This window comes from Parasteatoda tepidariorum, chromosome 1 (assembly GCF_982258835.1).
Source record: "Parasteatoda tepidariorum strain Cologne lab strain chromosome 1, Ptep-v5.0, whole genome shotgun sequence".
In the NCBI taxonomy this organism is placed as follows: Eukaryota; Metazoa; Arthropoda; class Arachnida; order Araneae; family Theridiidae; genus Parasteatoda; species Parasteatoda tepidariorum.
In genome coordinates, this window is record NC_141755.1 from 136,449,508 (window position 1) to 136,465,256 (window position 15,749).

The window sequence follows — 15,749 nt, forward strand, 5'->3', positions numbered from 1 at the left end:
TGCGTTTCTTTCATATTTTAGAATCGGTTGAAGTAAATGTGGGGGGCGGGGGTGAGTTATTTTCAAAATCTATTGTTAAAATGCACTTAATCTGAAGTTTAAGCAAAGCTTAATTAAAAAAGATTTATAATAGACAAAATTCGTATCTCGAATGTGCAGGATATTATTAAAATAAACTAACTCTTAAACTTGTTTTAATCTTTAAAAAAAATTTCAGGGCCCAGGTAAAAATTGGTATTTATTAAATCAACATTTTAAAATTTCAAAACTATTTAAATTAACGGGATGTTTAGAAACTGGAAAACTAGTGCATAAAATATCACAAATTTAGTGTTACCTTAATAAAACACTCGATATGAAATTGATAGTTATCAATTGATCCCACCTCATCAGTAAAATACTATTAAATACCAGTTTTCGCATTTAAGGTAACCCGTACTGTTCGAAATACCAATTTTATCTTACTATTCCGGATCTGTCTGTTTGTGTACCTATCACTTAAATTATTTAAAACCCTTCATGCTATAAAGACTAGCTGTCTCGTCATAGTATCGCATTTTTGAAATTTTATTTTTCTCCTAATCTTAGTTAACTATACAACATTAATTGTTTGCTATCAAAGCTAAGTTGGCACTTCACACATTAGGTCTTATTTTCATTTACGTAACTGTATTAAGATAAATTTCATAAAACCAATTTAAATTTATAATTTGTCGATCATTTCTATAGTATCTATAGGCAATAACCATTTTAGGTATTTATTCCAAATTTAAAAGAATGTGCTTCATATAAAGTTTGAGAACGAAACTATTAATAAAAAAATTATGAAAAATCAAAACTGTCTAGTAATTAATTTAGCGTAGCGGAACTCGTTAGGTTTGCTCAAGAAATGTTATAATTTTTACACTCAAAAGAAAACTGGTCGCTAACACGCTTTGGCGTAACAGTAATTTTTATCTGTAGATCGAACTAATTATACACATTATCGCATGCACTGAAAATGTTAGATAAGTTAGAATTTTGGTAAATAAAATATTTCAACTTGCCAGTTGATTTCTTAAGAAAAACTGAAATTATATTTCTAATAAGATATTTTTAATACAATGATAAATGGGTCTCTACAAAACTAGTCTTGTTTTTAATCTTATTTCTCCGCCGAGTCTTTTTGCATAACGATAATCTTTAAATGGATTTGCCTCAATTTGCTTCATTGCCTCTTAAATATTTTTAGCTGTTTTGATACATATTCAGTATCAGAAGTATCTGTTCAAATAAAAATTTCAACACTGAACAATATTTATTACGGATGATTCCGTTAGTTTAGTTATCCGAAACTGGCTATGAGCATAGCACGTGATAAAAGGATATTTTAAAAATTTAAAAGAATCTGTGACACTATCTAGCCATAGTTTCAAAAAGTAAATAAATTTAGAAAATTTTCCCTTTTAATGTAAATATGCCTGGATGAGCAAATTTGAAGCAATTCATGTTTAAGGAATTTAGTTATGCATTCATATTTCATGTACGTTATTTCTGGCTAAATACTAACATAAGACTAACATAATACTAACTATAACATATATTTTATCCATAAGCTAACATTAATGCATTGACTCGGCGGCAAAATAAGTTTAAACAATGGGGCATAATTACGCGGTAAAAGTTTTTATATTAAGAGTATACATAAAATTTATATTTTGAAATTAAATTTTTATCAATTATGATATAGAAAGTTTTTAATTAGGGTTATGCAGTTTCGATCATTTTCAGTTATTTTATTAAGTTTAGTGAAAATCTCGTGGAAAAAAAACTTTTTTAGAAATACTGAAATTCAGCTTTGTTCGAATTTTGAAATTTCTAATTCGGATAAAATTGTCACAGGTGCATTAAAGATACCAATTAAGTTTTAAAAACTTGCATCTATTTTAATAACTATTTACGAAGTCAGAAATTGAAAATTTTATTTTTAAACTAAAACAAATTCTTAACTCGGAAGACATTTTAGAACTAGTGACTTGTACTAAGACTGGATGACTTATTACTTATACCAAAAAGCTAAAATTAATAAAATACAAAACACAAATTAAACTTTCTAGCTTTAATTTTGAAGACAACATAAACAATAAATACCCTGAAACAGTCTTAGTTCGTGAATCTTTTTTAAATGCATAGTCTTGTAATTGTCCATGCTCTTACACATTTCTGAATTATTTTCTTACAGTAAGAATTTTGAAGAATAAAATATAAATAAACGTTTAAAATTTTATAATAATTATTTTCATTAAATGTTGAATTAGTTAATATTTTATTAAAAGTGAAGTGTTAAATATTGGTCACTTATGCGCAATTCAGGAGAAAATGTTAATTGGCTGTAAAATTTGATCAAAAATAAAAACATGTTAAAATGACGTATGGTTGAAATTTTTCCCGGATAAACTCTTTTGCAGAGTTACTCTTATCACAAACCATAACATTCTCATAGTGGATGCACGGTTCCAAATGTTAAATTCCCGAGCCTGACTAACCAGGCCCTAGTTAAATAATATTTTAGCTCTACAAAGTTACGCAAGAAAATCTGAATTCATTTCTGAATTTAACGCGTTGGCAGAGCGTAGCAGTGCAGAATTGATTAGCGGGTATATGAAATCGTTATACGTTTAGTGTATAAATGAATAAAACAAATATTAGTTTAATGCGAAGAATGTTAACTTAGTAAAAATACCAGATTTATTCGACCTATCCAAATTCAAGATAATTTATTAAAATTTTAAAATATATTTTTAAGGAAGGGGTTTAAATCATTCATGTTTCTAATAAAATAAAATGTGTATTTATGTGTTTTAAAAAAATAATAGGTTCAACGTATTCACGTATAAATTAAATGTTGCCAATTTAAGATTTGAAAAATCGTAAGTATGGTGCTAAGTAAATAAATAGATTTCGACTCAAATGAGTGTTTCAAAAGTTCTCTAACTCTTATTTTTAAACTGAACTATCTCTTTTAATTATACCGATCTTGTGCAAAAGTGCTACAAATATAGGTTCTTGGTCAGAGAGGGCAAAAATTTCGGATAGAAGTTTGAATCTACTATTTGAAGAGATACCCGAATAATCTATAAGGTAAAGTATAAACATACTTTCTTAATGTGTTCATTTTTATATCTAACAGCAAAATTTTGAATAATTTTCAGATTCTCATAATAAGTTGCAATTGCGTTTAATACATAGATAACAAAAAGCTTGTTCAATCCTTAAATGTTGTCTGAAATGCAGATTTGCAAATTCCAAAAAATGATTCATTAATCTTCAAATTTGCATTGATTTGTGTTCTATCCTAAGCGGATCATTGTTAAAACTGGTGAGAAATGTTCTCTGCAAATATAAATTCAATAGAACTAGTGAGCTGCGCCCCCTGCTCGCTAACGCTCTCCAACCCCGAAAATTTCTGCGCAATCTTGTATGGTTTGCTTCGCTCGCTACTAACTTAGGTACATTGCAAATGCACAAAATTCTAAGAATTCAAAACAATCATTCAAATCCATATAACAACTTTTTAAAAAAAAATAATTACATCTTTTTAGTAAATACTAAGTCATTAAAATTTGGATTCAAATAAATGACATGTAATTCATTAAACCTATTAGAAATGTGCTATAGTATAATTCGTGATATGAATCAAAAATTGTCAAATAAATTCGTGGAAAAAAGCGCTTTCGACAAAATACTAAAATAGATATCTATCGACAAAGACTACTCACTTCTGCCTAGCTTAATAGTATGAGATTGCCGCAGCTGATGCTCTCTGGTTATTTCAGTTTCCGTTTTTAAAAGCGCTATATGTTGAGCCACCTCAGCTAGGTTTGGCATGTGACATTTTTAGCGGCAATCATTGGTCGATTCGCCGTGTAAGAGAAATAGTAACTTAAACAAAACAAAGCAAACGTTCCACCGGTGGAAGAGAAATAAAGCCAAAATTTGGGAGCCACGTAAGATAATTATATATATTAGAAGTCGTAAATGATACGAAATCAGGGTCATATGATACAAAACGTTAAACCAGTTTTTGGAATCTCTAATAGTGTTTACCTATATTAAGTTAAATTGTCTGAAGTATAATTTCTATGAAATTCTCATTATCTACTTTTAGATGTAGGTTCAACTTTTAACCGTTTGAGTGCTGAAGAGTTTTCTTATATATATGCTAATAGTGCGGAATGAAATGCGTACAAGACTACTAACCAACTACTACTAACTACTACCAACCAACTACTAACCAACCTATACTAACCAACAGCAACGTCTCAGCATTTTCGGTACAATAGCGCTTCTCCGAATTTTTGGCGCATAACAAGCGATAGCTCTTCACCTCACTCAAACGGTTAATATAGCACCGCTTAACTCAAAGCAAACAAAGAACAGCATAGTAACCAAATTCACTGATAATGCCATTAGAGATTCCATCGTAAACATCTGATCCTTTAGGCTAAATTTTGAGATACTACATCGAAATTGCAACTGTATCTATCATTTTATAAATGGCTAGAACCAAATTTAAGCCTAATAATACGCAAATATTAAGACTTCGATTGAAATACAGCTGAATGAAGTGCAGCCAGTATTAGCTCGGTTATAGTCGGTGATATAGTAGATCTGCGCAATTTGGGAATATCGATCTGCAGCATAAGTGTGCAAGTGTGACTCGGAAGTTTCGGAATGTTTTAGACGAGTGTGGAATATGACGTGGAGGTGGTAGACGGCCGTTCTGCTTTCTCGTCATGTTTCACACTCGTCCAGCCGTTTCGAAGCTTCTCGATTCACACATGTGCGCTTCTGTGGTGGATCAGTATCCTTGAGCTGTGTAGAAACCCTGAATCTTCGTAACGGCAGTGTCTTGTTTTAAGAACTTGAAACTAGTTGTTCTTTTTTGATGTGTGCTCGTTGAGCTTTGACTCTTACATAATAAAAAGGATACCACAGTGACTTATCGAAAGCAAGAGTTCCCCGATTTCTTCAGACACTATACTGATCGTCTTTTCAAAAATCAAACTTTATCTATTTTTTGCTCGAAACACTAAGTAGCAGTAAATCTTCAGGATTTTACTATACACCAGACTAAAGGTGAAAAATCCGTTCTTAGAAAATGTAGCTATATTTCTATAAAAATTTACTCTTTTAACTGCCCTCTTCGGAAAGTTAATTTATAACAGTTTAAATTTTATACAGTCTGATAACTTGAACTGAAAGTAAAATCTAGTTCCAATTTCATGTAAAATTGCTGTCTAAAATCTAATCTAGTGAAAGCCTAAATGCGCAAATCTGCATTTTATATAAATTAGTTTTAAATTATATTTTGAAAAATTAAATTTTTAAAATTTTTCAGAAGTTAAATTTCAGGTGCAATAGAGACTTCTTAATTTTAAAATTAAAATATTTTTTCAAAAACCTTTTTTTTTTTTTGAAGATTTTTTTTTTTAGATACTATTTAAAATTACAAAATTGAGAATTAAATTTTAATGCATTCAGGTTCATTCTTTTTGTTCTGATACATGTTTTTACAAGGAGAATTTGCAATAGATTATAAATATTTGACTCTTGCATTGTGTAATTAAATATCAAAGATATATGATAGCATTTTGTATATTTTAAGAAATCCATGTTAATATTTCGTATTATGTGTAAATAAAGCGCAAGTTTAATGTGAAATGTTGCTAACCAAAACTCCATTGTAAATGTTGTTAGAGCTCCATGTAAAATACGGAAGATACTGTCATTTACAAATTAGTTTTAAAACAATAAGATGTAATGCCTAGATGCAGTTTGAAATATATGTAATTTATAAAATGTTTTAATAAAATTATTTGAACAAATTGGTTAGTTTTATTTTTCGTATTAATAAGATTTTCTTTTTCCGTACTAATAAGTTCAGTTTTAAATTACCACTTTACAGATAAGACAAATTTGTGAATATTATTGAGATTTTATTTGAAATTTGCATTAGGGAAATATTATGATGTTACTTGAACTAGTCTTTAAATACTTTACAGAGAGCTATCAAAGATTTCATCAGAACCGAATTTAGTTAATTGTTGAGACACTAGACAAGTATTTAGAAGAATTTCCATGCCTGACAACTTTAAAAAGTATTCATGAACTTTTCTTAGTGAAAAATCGAATTCAAACAAGTAACATCGACAGTAAAATTCTCCCTACTAACAAGAATATGTGCTTTTATCTGATATACATTTGTTTTCCTTCATACTCTTGAGAATTGAGATCCAGATTATGTTCTTCGACGCACAATTTTCATAAAACAGAAAGGGGCTGATCCCCCTTTCGCTGCCTCTCACCAACCCCTATGATTGCTTCGCAATAATTGTTATTTATTGAGATGAAACAGTATTTATTCTAAAGTTAAAATGATTCATTTACATATACGTACTAAAAATAATTCCGTTTGCTTACTCTTGTGCCTCTATTTCCATGTCCAAATATTATCTATTAGTATTATAAATATTTAGATCTATTGGTGAACAGATGTAATTTCTCCAAGTAATCAGTTTTTAAACTAACATTTATATTGTTCAAACATTTTGTTACTCGAACAAATTTGAGTCCGCGACAATTATTTAATATGACCAAACGGGCGGATAAGTTAAATATCATTTTTGCTTGCATCACATTGTGCATGAAGCTGATCTTTAAGTTCTAAATCATTTAAAGAATCTCGAACTGTATTTATAACAATCAATATATTAATGATTGCAGAAAAGTAATTATAAAACTCTTAACAAGAATACACTTTTTAATAAACTTTATTTTAAAATGTAGTCCAAAATTCCGTTAGAATAATAAAAGAAAATAATTCTCATAGTCTTAAACTCTTGAATTTGAATTAAAAGCGTAATAATAGCAGTAGAGAAAAATGTTTTAAATTTATAGATATTTGTAGAAAAACAATACCTTTTGACTTTTTATGCTGATAACAATATGGAAAAACTGTATCCTACCACGTGATTTTTTCCAGCCAATAAGTGCTCCGACAACAGTGGAAAACTGTGTCAAAAATTTGTTACATAGATATATTTCATACCTTTAAGTTCAGAACGGACGAAAATATATTAAGCATTTTAATTTTTATCATAAAATACAAAATGAGACAGTACTTTTTGCTCCTGTAAAGGTAAAATTTTTAAACCGCGGCTCACTTCCATTTACAAATTTGCTTTCATTTGCAGTTATTCAGATCTAAGAAGCAGTTATTCATCATTTAAACTTATGTAATGTACAAAATCAAATTTTTGAAATATTAAAAAAATTTTATTTCGATTTTTTTTTATTTTAGTATCAAGTACAGATAATCTGATCGATTTTTTTTAGTAACTACTAAACTGTTTTTAGAATTAAAAATGACAAAATATATTTTTACTTGTAATTATAGAGATTGAAAAATACATGAAAGGAATACCGATGTCCCATCTGCGTCAAAGGTTAAAGAATTTTTTTCATTGTGTATTAGTAAGAATAACGGAATTTAGTTTGTTAATCATCTAATTCTTTTTGTTCACTGACATCTCTTTTGAACAAAGTTATCAAATTAAAAAAGTTTTTGTATTTAAAGATTAGATTAATAAAGTTTCTTAAATTTTAAAGCATGTTTAAAACTTACAAAAACTTTAAAAAAAATTTAAATTTTATGAATAGGTTAAATGGAACAATATTTACTAAATGAAATCAACTGTTCACTTAGTTTCTACAGAATTCTAATTTTCCAAATGCTGAAGGGCTGGGAAGAGACCTTGTCAAAACCTTTATTAAACTTTAATTTTCCATTATTATTAGAACGTAATATTTTAGTTCTATAAATTCTCCACTATGATAAGCAATCTACTGACTAAAGTGCACACATTTTCAATAAAGTTAATGAAGTGTTAACTCTTTTATTTTTCATTAAAAAGTATAAAAGTCAAAACAAATGAAAATAATATATTTAACATTTTGATCATTTCTGGTTATGAAATAGAGAATGTCATTTTTTTTTTTTTTTTTTTTTTTTTTTTTGCTGTAAAGGTAAAATTCTTGTAACGCGGCTCACTTCAAAATTTACAAATTTACACTTATTAGAAATTAATTACATCTAAGAAATAGTAATTCATCATTGAAGTTTCCTTAATTAACAAAATCACTTATTAAATTTTTGACTATAAATGAAAAAATTAAAACTACTATTTGAATTATATATTTCAGAATAGATTTCAGAATATTTAAGATTTTTAGTAAATATTAGACTAATTTTATGATTTATTATACCGAAATATATTTTTACTTGCAATTAAAGTGTCTCATCTGCGTCAAAGGTTAAGGAATTGCGTATTGTTAGGTTAACAAACTAAGTTCCGTTATTTTATGTAATTCTTTTTATTCATTGAAAGCTCTTTTACGCCTAGTTTCCAAATTTAAAAAGTTTTTGTATTTAAGTAGCTTTATTAGTCTAATCTTTAAAGTTTAAATTAAAAACTTTCAGAAAAAGTTTTAGTAAAATTTTGTGACTAGGTTCAATAGAACAAAATTTAAAGAATTAACTGCTCAAAGGGTTTCCTTAGTTGCTTTAGAATTTTCTAAATGCTGAGGTGGGGGGCGGAGATCTTTTTATAACCATTATTAAATATCAATCCTAATTTTCCAATATTACAGGTAATTTATAAAATCAAATTTTTGAAATATGACTGAATATTTTACACTTGGATTTTATATTTTAGTATAACGTACCGATTTTTCAGTAACTATTGCATTTTTTTTTTCGAATTCAAAATATATATTTTACTTTTAATTAGAGAGCTTGAAAATAAGGAATACCGGTGTCCGATTTGCGTCGGTTAAAGAATTTTTCTCATTGTGTACTAGCATGTTATCAAGCTAAATTCCGTTATTTCATGTAATTATTTTTATTCATTGAAAGCTCTTTATGTATGTGGTTATCAAATTTAAGCAGTTTTTGCATTTAAAAATTAGACTACTAAAGTTTTTCAGAATATTTTTAAAACTTTCAAAATCAAAATATATATATATATATATATGTTTAGTAACATTTTGAGACTAGATTCAACAGAACAAAATTTACTGAATAAAATCAACTATTTTTGAAGTTCAGGATTTTATTTTCTTTCTATTTGTACATTTTTCCCCCTTCTATTTTAAAGTGTCGAGACGGTATCGATTTCAATGGCGAAATTTTTAAGCGTCTTAAAAAAAAAGAAAAAAAAAGAAAGAAAACATGAAACATAATTCATTGCAATCTAGTACATTTTACAGTTTATTTGATATCACCTTTATGTTTTCTGAAATAAAACATGGAAAATTGAGTTTCCTCATTTTGTGTTTTAAAATAATTCTTGCCAGTCACTATCGCGCAAGCTGATATTTAACTTCCACTGTTAAATGTTTGCAATCAGATAAGAAACCTCAAAATGAATATAGAAAACAATGAATGCATCGAAATGAGTTTTAAAAAAAGAATGGTAGTTACATCGCCGACGTCACTGACTGAAATCGGAGCGGCACGAGTCTCTTCAAAGGAGTGAGCAAAGAGAGAGAGAGAGAGAGAGAGAGAGAGAGAGGAAATGAGAGTGGAAAAATCCCAGTGGTGGTCAAATGTATGAACAAGATACCGGTGACCGAGGAGGTTATTAAGGAACATTAAGAGGATGAATGAGATAAGGTTTGTGAGGGAAGGGGACCTTGCAGGCGAGAATTCCGACAAGAGAGGAGTGCGCATCACTCTGGGGGGTCCGGAGTAGTGATAGTATTTTATGAATCCTGGAAACTGTAACTATTAAATTTTTTCAGAGTACCTAGCCTGATAAGGCTGTCTGCTCTTTCATCTCGGTTGAAAAGGAGGAGGAAGGGAAGGGGGAGCGTCATATAATCGCATGATTAAGAAATCGCATAGTACATGAGTTAACAAATTTGAACTGAGTTATATAATATAAATCGCAAAATACATATAAAACATTAAATAGGGATGATAATAATACGAAAGATAATAATAAGAAACATAAAAATTATTTACAATATATACAAGGACTCCTGGAAAGAAAGTAGGAGATAAGGAGCAGGTGGCGAAGGATTGAAGTGACTATTAAATCAACGCTTCTAGGAGAGTGGAATTACCCTGTGAGAAAGGAAATGTAGATTTGTACACAGTTGCAAATTCGGACACCCCCGATATAAAATTTAAAACCAATCCGGTGTAGGCTAAAATATGAGTTTGTTTTCAGAAAGGATTTGAAAGAAAAAAGTAGAACAAAAGAGATAATACCACGTGAGAGATAACAGCGGGGGTTATGTGGAAAGGGATGCTATGTAATTTTTACTTTATAGCAATACTTGTAGTTTGGAATTTTTAACCAGAATATTTTTTTTATTTACGTACAGGATGAATTAAAAAGTTAAGTTAATAAAAGTCCATGTTAGAAGTGATGTCAAAATTGACAGGCTTTTTGGGAAGAGATAAGGCCAGTACCGTAACTTCACCCTTCAGGATTTTCGGCCGGGGCCCATTCTAAAAATGTGTGTACTTCATCTCTAATCGTTATTTTATCTATTTATGTATCATGTTGTCTAATACAGGGTTATTCATAATTCCCTCCGGCAGGAACTGGACTATCGCATTGATGTATGCCGTGTGACCAAGGGTTCACACATAGAACACCTGTAATGTATGTAAGTAAAACTTGAATAGTTTCGGAATAATTTCACATGTTTCTTTTTTTCATATTCGTCTTCTTTTCTTTACTACTTACTTCGAAACCCCGGTGGGAATTATTTATAACCCTGTATATTTATGAAAATAACTTACTTGTTCACATATAACTGGGACTACAAAATATTGTAAATTTAACACTGGAATCAAGGCTCGAAAAACAGCCCGTCCACCCGTCCTCGGCGGTCAAAAATTTCCCGCGGACAACGAATTTCTCGAATCCGACGTCCGCGCGGACGGCCATTTTCCCGTTAATTTTCGTGATACATTTTCAATTCTTGTTATTAGAATTGATGTTTTCTCTGTCTGGGAGTACTGCAGTGTTTAAAAGGGGATTTTCAGCAATGAACTTACAGAAAAAAACCCACATTACTTACTGGTCTTAAACAAGAAGCGTTAAACGTAATTATGAACATCTACCTAAATGGAAAACCCCCTTCCGATTTCTATGCAGAAACCTCTGTAAATCATTGGCTTGATTGTAGAACTGGCAAACGTCATATTTGATTCATTTAAAAAACGCAGTACCCTCGGATAAATTGACATTCCAGATAACTTGACCTTAGTCATTTAAATTATTTCATAAAAGAAATACTAGGTTACTATTATGTATTAACCTAGTATTTCGTTTATTACTGCATAATGTAATCCAAGTAACTACTAATTCATTTGCCTTTCGAAAATTATAATAAATAAGAGAAAATTATATTTTTATTTATTTAGAAGCTACGGGTTAGTTTCAAAGGAGGACGGGTACATTGTTGGGCAAGCCGTCCTCGGGGACGGGTAAAATTTCTGAGTTTTTTCGAGCCCTGACTAGAATGTAAAATGTTATCCTATTTAAAAAAAAATTCCTTTTTGGTTACAAAACACAAATAAGTGTTTAAAGACACACCTAAGAATAATTACAAAACACATACTAAATACAGATTTTAAATGGTTTGATACACTTAAGTTTATTGAGAAAGATTACACATCAGTTTGCATTAAAATGAATGTCTGTCATAAAGATTTCACATTTAAAAATTTAGATTATTTTCAGTTTTTAAAAATACTTAAAGTAAATTGTAAAAAAAGATTTCGTAGCAATAATTTTTTTTTTAAAAAAAACCTAAAAAAAAAAGGAAATTAATGTAAAATTTAAAAAAAATCATAAAATTAATGTTTATAATTTGCGCAAAATATAAATCCATCCATCATTTGAAGCACAGCCCATTAAATTTTCTAATCTGTTGTTAATTAATAAAAATTAATTATAAAATCATTATTTATTTTCTTCTTCAATATTGTTTATTGACCGGGAAACTTTATTTACTTCACCGGATTTTTTTTTTTTTTTTTTTTTTTTTGAGCAGTAAATTTTTAATCAAATCAACTGTTTAATGTGGACCGTGGATCATCCATCAATGTTGGAAATCACGCCCGATTCACCACTGAAGGGACTATGTCAACCTTCATCTATCAAAAGGTAGAATCAATGTCTTATACAAGGGTATTTAATATTTATAGTGGTAGTTCTTTCCTCTTCAATAAAGCAAGTTGAGACATCCAACTCCTCAAAAAAAAATTTATAATGTAGAGAAAGTCCTTTCAGCCACGCCTACTGGTACAAGGTTGCTGATATCAATCAAATAACTAGTGAGGAAAGCGAGATCAAAACAACTAAGGATATCGAGGAAAGCTTGAAAATTTTTCTCCTTATCGTCTTACAACCCCTCTTTTTCTTCCAGCCATCAAACGTGTTTTGAAATCTTCAGTCCCGCTTTCTTCTTTAGTAATTCAAAGAATTTCGTAATAATTTTTTGTTTTAAATTGCTTTAAAATTAATTTGATTAGTTAGCCCTATTGCGTGTACTTTAGATGATTCTAAAAATATTCATCTTTAAGCCTGGTCATGAGTGAAAATATCTTAATAAAAGGGTAAACATAGAAAAACGCGGTAGTTTAGCGTAGTCAAGACGATAGTTGAATAAAAAATGGCAACTATAACTGCTTTATCTAGTTAAAGCATCTCATTTCTTCGCTCTTTATAGAGTCTCTGGCCAAATCATTAGACGCTAAGATTCTATGTAAAATCTTAACTATCAGGCGATACTCTATACCAGGGATGGGCAAACTTTTTTGGTCGAGGGCCAAAAATCAAGAAAAAAAAATGTTTGGTGGGCCAAATAAGATCTTCAAAATTTAAGAAAGAAAAAAAAGCGATATACAAGTTTTAATTTAAATATTTAGTGGGATGAAGGAAATTGCGATTTCATTTCTAAAAGTTCCTTATATTAAGGTTCGAAGTTAGATGTGCTTATTTTAAGGAACAAGGCTAAATCTTTTTCTGTTAGTCTACTTCTGAAATAATTTTTTCCAAGGTTCATAATTGAAAACTCTTGTTCACGTATATAAGATTAAGCTAACATAGCACTGATTTTCTGGGAGTGAAATTTTAAATTTTGGAAACTAGCTTTTGGTAATGATTTGTCCAACTTAGGCATATTTAGAAACAACTGCTTCAGATGATTGTTAGATTGTCCTCTCTTTGGAGAGTAAAATGCGCAGTCTGCCAAATGTGAAGTACAATTTACCTATATTTGATTCCATAAGTCAGCTCCTCGAGAAGGACAAACGCTAGTTGGAGCCAATCTACGGCTATTCTATAAAGAACTTCTGCTTTCAACATTTTACCAATAGAAGCTGTCTGTGCTAACTATTTCCATCAATTTATGTTTTGTAGAACAAAAATAGAGAAAGTAAAAATGTCATCAGTACTTTGTTAAAAAAGGAAAAACAGAAATAATTTTAAACATAGTCGACAATAAAATGGATGTATATTGTTTATATTTGCCGCTGATCGGCAAATAAAAATCCTATCCGCGGGCCGGATCAAATCCTCCAGCGGGCCACAGTTGGCCCGCGGGCCGTAGTTTCCCCATCCCTGCTCTATACAGTTGTATTGTTTTTACGTAACTTTTTGCACTTGGCTACGGTCGTGTATCAATTGGTTACATTAGAAGAGATATCATATAAATTAGAGGATATATTATATAAATATAGAATATTTATTATAACAGGTATTATATTATAACAATTAGACCAAATTATTCGACTCTCTGTAGTATATTAATAATTAAATGTTTTGCACGAGTTTATACTTTTATATTTGAACATACATGTAATGGATTTTTATAGAGGAGATTTTTTACATTTGTATTTATTTTTAACGTATTGCATGACAATGTTAACCCATTGATACACTAACGTAAGCAAGTGCAAACCGGTTTCAGTCACATAAAAATAATAAAACTCTATAATATTTCATTATAATTAAGATTTTACATAGAATCTTAGAGTGCGTCTAATAATATGGCCAGGAACTGTATATCAAACAAAGTTATTTACTTTTAAATACTCAATTTTTTCAGATCTTCGCTGGGCCCATATCCAAGACGTCGTGGGTTCGATCCTCGCCGGCCGAAGACTCCCCGTGTAGTAAGTGGATACTGATGCACGTTAAATCTGTCGAGTCTCAAAGTCCTCCATGTTCCCGCAACAAATCAATACCTCTGGGGAGTTTCCCTGTCTTCTGGATTGGTTCAAAATTACAAGGCTACGGAGTTGAACGTAAGTAGTCGTAAACCCATGAAATTGGGTCGGCTGTTCAACGACGGTTATAAAATAAAATAAAAAAATATAAAAGAGAGGCAACTTCAGTTCATTTCAATCAATAAAGATGAAACGTTTTGCTATTACCACATGATATACATGAAAATAAATTATATTTTGACCACCAGAAGATATATCTATAAAGCATTTTTAAAAAGTATTTTAATCTGTCCTTATCACTCTCTATATATAGTTAGCACAGGTGTCGCTAAGATCGATGATGGTGTAAAATACGATATGGGGAAAGAAATTCTGTATGTCCTACATTTAATGTATAGTATAGTCTATTTCGAATATAGCCATTCCTATCCATTGCTTTCTAATTATTATTAATAACTGGATTTAAGGGGTTCATTTGGTGGACACTTTAATAACTATTTATAATTTTTGGGTTCAACTGACAATGTTGATACTAATACCAGATCAAAGGTTAGCTGTCGAAATTTCAAAAAATATATACATAAGCAGAAAAATATTTATAAAGCATTTTTAAAAAAATATTTTATTTTGTCCCTGTCTCTCTCCATATAATAGTTAGCACAGGTGTCGCTGAAATCGAAGATGATGTAAAATACGATATGAGGTGGGAAAGAAATTCTGTATGGCCTACATTTAATGTATAGTATAGTCTATTTCGACTATAGGCATTCCTATCCATTGCTTTCTAATTATTATTAATAACTGGTTTTAAGGGGATCATTTGGTGGACACTTTAATAATTTTCTATAATTTTTCGGTTCAAACGACAACTTGGATACTGATGCCAAATTAAAGGATGGGTGTCAAAATTTCGAAAAATATATACATATGTGAGAAATATCTATAAAGCATTTTTTAAAAATATTTCATTTTGGCCCTGTCTCTCTCCATATAATAGTTAGCACAGGTGTCGCTGAAATCAAAGATGGTGTAAATTACAATATGAGGCGATAACAAAATTCTGTATGGCCTACATTTAATGTATAATGTATAGTATTGTCTACTTCGTCTATAGGTGTTCCTTTCTAATTATTATTGATTGCTGCCAATTAATAATTTTTTATAATTTTTGGGTTCAACTGACAACGTTGATACTAATACCAGATCAAAGGTTAGCTGTCGAAATTTTGAAAAATATATACATATGCCACTAAGAAATATATATAAAGCATTTTTAAAAAGTATTTTACTGAATAGACCCCTAGATCAGTACAGACAGAGATATTGATTTGTAATGGGAACTTGGAGGACATTGTGACCCCGATAGATTTAACGTGCAGAAGTCACTATTCGAATGATAATATTAGACGAAAATTTAAATCATAATTTTAATACTAAAACTCTTAACGCTGCAAAA